Raw genomic sequence first — 6,401 nt, forward strand, 5'->3', positions numbered from 1 at the left:
GAAAAGAAAAGAAAAGAAAAGAAAAGAAAAGAAAAGAAAAGAAACTGGAGTTTACTGGAGTTTGCTCATCACCAGGGACACTTCATCTCTGTGAACCCTTACACCTCTTTCTCATAATATATGTAAATCTCAACTCAGAGTTTGAACCTGAGAGCCAGAAGGTGAAAAACATTCGCACAGCCAAAATGGAATGAGAGATGGCTTTACATTTTTGGAGACAGTCACTGAAAAACATGTAGCAGGAATAGGTTCTAGACAGGCACTCCATAGTACTAAATGTACCAAATGAAGCAACACAATGGTTTGCAGTTTTTAGAGAAACACATGATGAGATTCCCAAAAGGAAACTCTCATCAGATTGGACTCATACCAATAAACGTGTTATCAATTTAGAGCAAGGTAAGTTAGCTCACACAGAGCTTTGCCTTGCCAGAAATTGATTATACTTGAGATAAATAAATGATAGCTTGAGTAGCTGCCCACAGACATTTCTGTCAATGCAGTTCTGAGAAACTAGATTGCCTTGTTCTTTTCTCTAACTTAAAGACTTAGCAAATACAGTCAAGGTGTACAGTAATATTAATTTACTCCTATAGATGATTTAGATGATTGATTTAGTCTTAGGCAATGTAGGCAGTTACACTGGAAAGCAGGTATAGAAAAAAAAAATATATATATATATATATACATATATATATATATATATATATACTCTTCCACAGCTCTTACTTATGACACAGGAGCCTTGTAAAGATGGTAAAGATGGTTTATCTTTCTGTGGTGAGTGGGCTGGCATGTAGGGCTGGGGAGAAGAGGAAGAGAAGTTCCGCCCAGGCACTGGGCACCATTCTTCTTTCTATGTCTCCTAGGAGGCAGCAGAAACAGCAAGCTCAGTTCCAAACATTTTCCCAGCAGCTTCCTCTTCCCTCCTTTTAGTGGGAGTTGCTCAGCTCCAACCAACCTCCCCCACCCCCCAGGTCCATTTCTTGGAGTACCAAATTGGTTGTTTCCTCCAAGGCTTGAGCTGTCTCTGTTGCATATATTCAAAGTGAGGAATTGCTGTACCAGGTAAGTCTAGGTTCTAGGAGGTCACTGTAAGACAACCTTAAGTAACATATTTGTGTGTCCAGAACAAAGAAAGATCAATCCTGTGATTTGAGGTTTAATGTCAGAGCTCTTCCTGTGACACGTTATTATACCTAATGTGTAAAAGGGAAAATGCAGTATAGCTTAATGTGGTGATATAGTATAATCTGTATTTCTCTAAAATCTTCCCTATCCTTACCTGTCTAAGTGTAACTTCAGACTTTTCACTTAATTTCATGTTTCTACCAGAGCTCTTCTGTTCCTTTCAACACCACTTCTAAAACTCACCATAACAGTAAACTTTATTTGTGAATGTATTTAATATAGATATTCTTGTGTACCTAACTCTGTTTTCACTGTTTCAAACAAGTAAAACAACTAGACTTAGGGACTTCAAAATCTCCTTCTCAGATTGTATACTGAAATTGCCCCATCTCTCTTTCTTACTATGAAGTATGTATTTTCAGTTTAACATTTTTATTTTAATTTCAGATCAATGATATATTTAATTTTTCCTTTAAATTTTTAACCCCCCCCCCCCCGTTTTTTTTTTTTTTTTTTTTTTTTGTGAGCCTCAGATGCAAAATAGGGAAAGAAAAAGGGTTTGTAGGGCTTGATGTACAGGCATAGTCATATACACTCTTTATATTATTAGAACATAAACTTTGGGATGTCTTAGGAGGACCTGCACAATATATCCTCCCAAGATTTTAGTAATATATAGCCATTGTCCTCATCATTTTCCCTAACAGGGAGGTCCCCATGCTGGGTTCATCTGAGTAAGCCACCAAGGAGGATGCGGGGAGACCAAAACCAAGATGACAATAGCATTCCAAATTCTGCTGTTGCATTGGAGCTCTCTAGTGGAATACATGCTACAGAGCAACCTCTTAGCTGAAGGCTCATGCATTTACCTCAGTTTCTCAGTTTCCAGAACACAACTGTATTCTGGCATTCCCAAGGAGTGAAAAAGCACCGGGGCTAAATTACTTTCTGCCAAGAACAATATTATATTATGTTTCTTAAGAGAGGAGCTGAGGAAAAGAGGTAATATGCAAAATAATAAAGGTGCAAAGCATTTCTACTACATCTATACACTTATGAAGAAACAAAATAACAAAAGGTACCTATTTATCCAATCCTTTTTGCAGGCAAAAAAATATGTCAGAATCAATGACATCTAATCCTAAAGAGCATATATTATTCTATCTAACAAAACACACCGAAATATTGGGCTTGATTGTCATTCTGAGTACGTGAAGATAAATAACATACAGAAAAGTCTGGCATATCCCACAACACCCTCTATTTCAATGTCTATTGTGCATTTAGCCTAACACCAATGAACCTCTCAACAGCAAAATTCAGCAGAAAAATAAGGTTCAAAGACAGCTATGTTTCTGCAGGGATAGAAACTAGACATTCGAGATAACCAGCACATAATTATTTTACTCATATTTTTAATTTGTGCTAGCTGGGCACAGGTAAACATAAAATCCATAGGACAAGACTGAGTTTGAAGAAGATTCGGAATTTTCCATTTCCATTTGTCATGTTTTTTGCTGCTTACTTCAATATTAAAATCATTTAAATGGGCACCACTAACAGTCCACACTGATTTGAGGTAGGACTGCTGCAGTTTGGCTAACAGATAAATAAGAGGATGTTAGCACTCTCTGTCAGCCACAGGAGGGTACTGAAGGCCAAAACTGTTATATTTCCAGTTGATCCTTCATAATAAAAGAATCCCACTTAAGCAGTGCTACTGAGGGAGTCACAGCCCAGAGAGACCAACCTGATTAATTTTCCATCTTCTGCCCCTTTCCCCTGCTGTTTGGCCACATCAGAGGTTCTGAGAGAACTACATGCAAAGTAGTTGCAACACACAGTGTCTCCTGGATGCTCAGAAGCAACATGCCCCTCATTTTAAGTCTGGCGTCTGCACTCCAGGAAACCTTTGTCCAGTCATGGCTAAGCCTCAGATCCCTTCAATTCCTGGGTATAATGGCATGAAATTAAAAGAAAAATATATAAAAAATATATTGGAAATGAGGCAATATATAAAACAACAAGATTGTATGTGCATTTATAATACATCTATAGACTTGTGAAGAAACAAGAACAACAAAATATTCTGGTTCATGAAACCAGCACAGGAAACTGGGTAGAATATACATACAGCAATATCATTCATAAACTGTGTCAACATTTTTTTTTTTTTTTAAGCAGAGCATATAATTATGCATATAAATAGCTTTCTAATCAATTAGATATCATAAACATAAAGATCCAGATTCTATTTCTGTGAACTTTTAGAGACCCCATTACCCCATTATTCATCACTAATGAGGATTATATGCCTGATGTTACCATAGCACTTAAAGGCATCAGGAGAGTATTGGGCCTTTTGCTGTTTACAGTTGAGCAAAAATACCATAAGAAACAGACCATAAGTGACAAAGCCAGTGTTGCACTACGATTAGCTTTCCTGACTCTCTCCATAACAGAAAACGTAGGATTTCCATTATTTCCAGTTTGAATAGCTCTGTTCTCACAGAATTCACTTTCCAGGCTTATAGAAATTGTCGTACATAAATAAATGATTAAAAGAAGGGAGGGAGGGAAGATGAGGAACTATAAAATGAGTACATCGCCATAAAATAGAAGGAGGTTTTCTCCCACCACCTGTGTTTCATATCACCATCTAAGCAATGATCTAATTTTTTATAAACGGCTCAACAAAAGAAGGAAATAGACAGAAACTAACTAAACAATTTCCTTACCTTAATAGCTGTTCTGAAATCTTAGAGACATCCTTAACAAGCAAAATATCCTAGGAATTTTTGAAGTAAAATTCCATTCTGTAGGTAATAAGGCTTACCCAAGTTGATTTGTTCCTATTTTGAAAAACACACAGGGTAAGATTCAGATCACCTACTTCTGTGCCATTGATAAACTTGAGGAGCAATTAAGAAGCCTGAGCTGAATAAAGATAATCTGAATATTTGCTCTCCAGCATGATGTAACCATGAACACAGCAAGATTCCAGAGATATTTGTATTTTATGCCATACTGTCCTTCAAATTATCAGAGTGGACACTAAAGTTCCCTTCTGAATCTCATCACAAGTTATCCCTGGAAATCTGATTTTGCATTCCAAAAAGATGGGGGGAAGCCCTTCCTCTGCTGTTTTTATGAATTGGTTACTGTTGGATAAAGATAAATGTATAATATATATTAAATAAATAAATAAATTTTCCTCAGGACTTTTTTACTACTGTGTACAGTAGTTTACAGAGCCATTTTACCTTATTATCTCCTCGTTTTGTGCTCCTGGTAGAGGAGTCTAAGCAAAATTTCACATTCATGTTTCTATTCAGCATCTCTTTGGAGAGCTCAGCATCTCTATACAGAGGTGACAACCTCTTACTGTTCTGGGAACCTTGGCATGCCAACTTCATTGCTGTGACTTCCCTCTTTGGGCCAGGCGAGCACTAAGGTGGCTAATTCAGGTGACCAGAGTCTACATTTTGAATCTGGTTTGAATCAACAATTGTATATTAACAATATACACTAGGCACTATTCTGTTTTGTTTGGTGTTTTTGTTTTGTTTTGTTTTGTTTTCTGGATTAATTGCATGCACAATTTTCTTTCATACTTCCTTTGTTCAGTCTAGACTCCTCTTTGAGCCTTGGAGTCCTCTTGAAAGTGATTGATTACCACATGAGTGGAGGATGTAGGAAAAATCCCGAACCTAAAAAAGGTTTTTGAAACACTTTTCATTTTCTTTAAAGTAAATAGATGTCTATGTTTTGATCTGGCATACATTATTCAAGGCATATGGTACAACATTTCATTGTAACTTTCAGGAAGTAAAGGGAAAGTGAAGAGCTTTGCAAGTAGCCAAAAAACTGAAGAACAAGAGGTCATTGAGCAAGATAGATATATGTAATGGCACAGCAGGATCCAAGTGAATGAGTAGAGAAATCATGTTGTTCAAATAGAAAATCTTCAGATTTGTTTTTAGGTACCTTATTCTTACAGGTAAAGTAATGTAGTATTACATGGGATATCAAAAGGATTCCATTCTGCCTCTCCGCATTATATGTGTCTGGATTTAGTATGTGTGGTAGTTTTACCGTGCTAGGCAGATGAACACCACAACCGCTCTCTCACTCCTCCTCCTCAGATGAGGAGGGGAAGAAGTAAAGGAAAGAAATAATGGGTTGAGATAAGTATAATTTAATTAAAGAGAAAAAAAAAATATTATTAAGGAAATATTAATTAAACAATTCAACTAAAGGGAAAAAAGGGAAAGGGGAAGAGGGAAGGGGAAAGGGAATAACAACACAAAACAAGTAAAGGCTATGCGGAAGTGCAGAGGAAAGAGATTACTCTCTACTTCCTACACATGAGAGATGCTTGACCACGTCCTTGAAGCAGGGCCTCAACGCACATAGCCAGTGTTCAGGAGGAGGACAGACGTTTTTGTAATGAGAGCCTACCCCTCCCGTCTTCTTCCTTTTTCAACCTTTCATTGCTGTGACATCATATGGTATGGAATATCCCTTTGGTTGGTTCAGGTCAGCTGCCCTGGTGATGTTTCTTTCTCACTTTTTTGCCCACCCCCTAGGAGGGTTAGAGAGAGTCCTGATGCTGTGCCAGCACTGCTCAGTAGCAGACACAACACCAGTGTGATACCACTGTTGTTCTAGCTACAAGTGCAGAGCGCAGCACTGTATGGCCTGCTGCAGGGAAAGTTAACATCCCAGACAGACCTATTACAGTATGCTACCAGAGTCCCTGGTAGAAATTCATCCAACTTGTTGGGGTTTCCATAACTTTCATTTATAGCTTGTCCTGGGGCTTAATTACCATTATAGTTAGTTTTTTAAGAAGACCTAATGGAAACCTTCATTATATATTATGACTGTCTTTTATTTCCTGACATTAGCATCCTCATAATGCATGTTTGGGGACTTTCACATCTCATTTGTTTTCTAAACTTGAGAAGAAATCTTTATTATTATTATTATTATTATTAATTAATAATGGAAAAGCATATCTACCTTATCAAAACTAATACAGAAATTTTCATGGTCATGCTTTCATGGTCATGCTTTCAGATTGCATGCATTACATTAGACAAATATATCAGTATAATGTCACAATATCTGATACATTTCTTGTAAAAAATGGGTCCTAGTGGAACTGTCTTGCTGTTATAATCACCTGTTGTTTACTTATAAAGTGGTACGGTGAATGTATATAACCTTTTTTGACTATCCTTTACATTTTCAATCAGAAAATGTGT

Source organism: Oxyura jamaicensis, chromosome 1, assembly GCF_011077185.1.
Source record: "Oxyura jamaicensis isolate SHBP4307 breed ruddy duck chromosome 1, BPBGC_Ojam_1.0, whole genome shotgun sequence".
NCBI lineage: Eukaryota > Metazoa > Chordata > Aves > Anseriformes > Anatidae > Oxyura > Oxyura jamaicensis.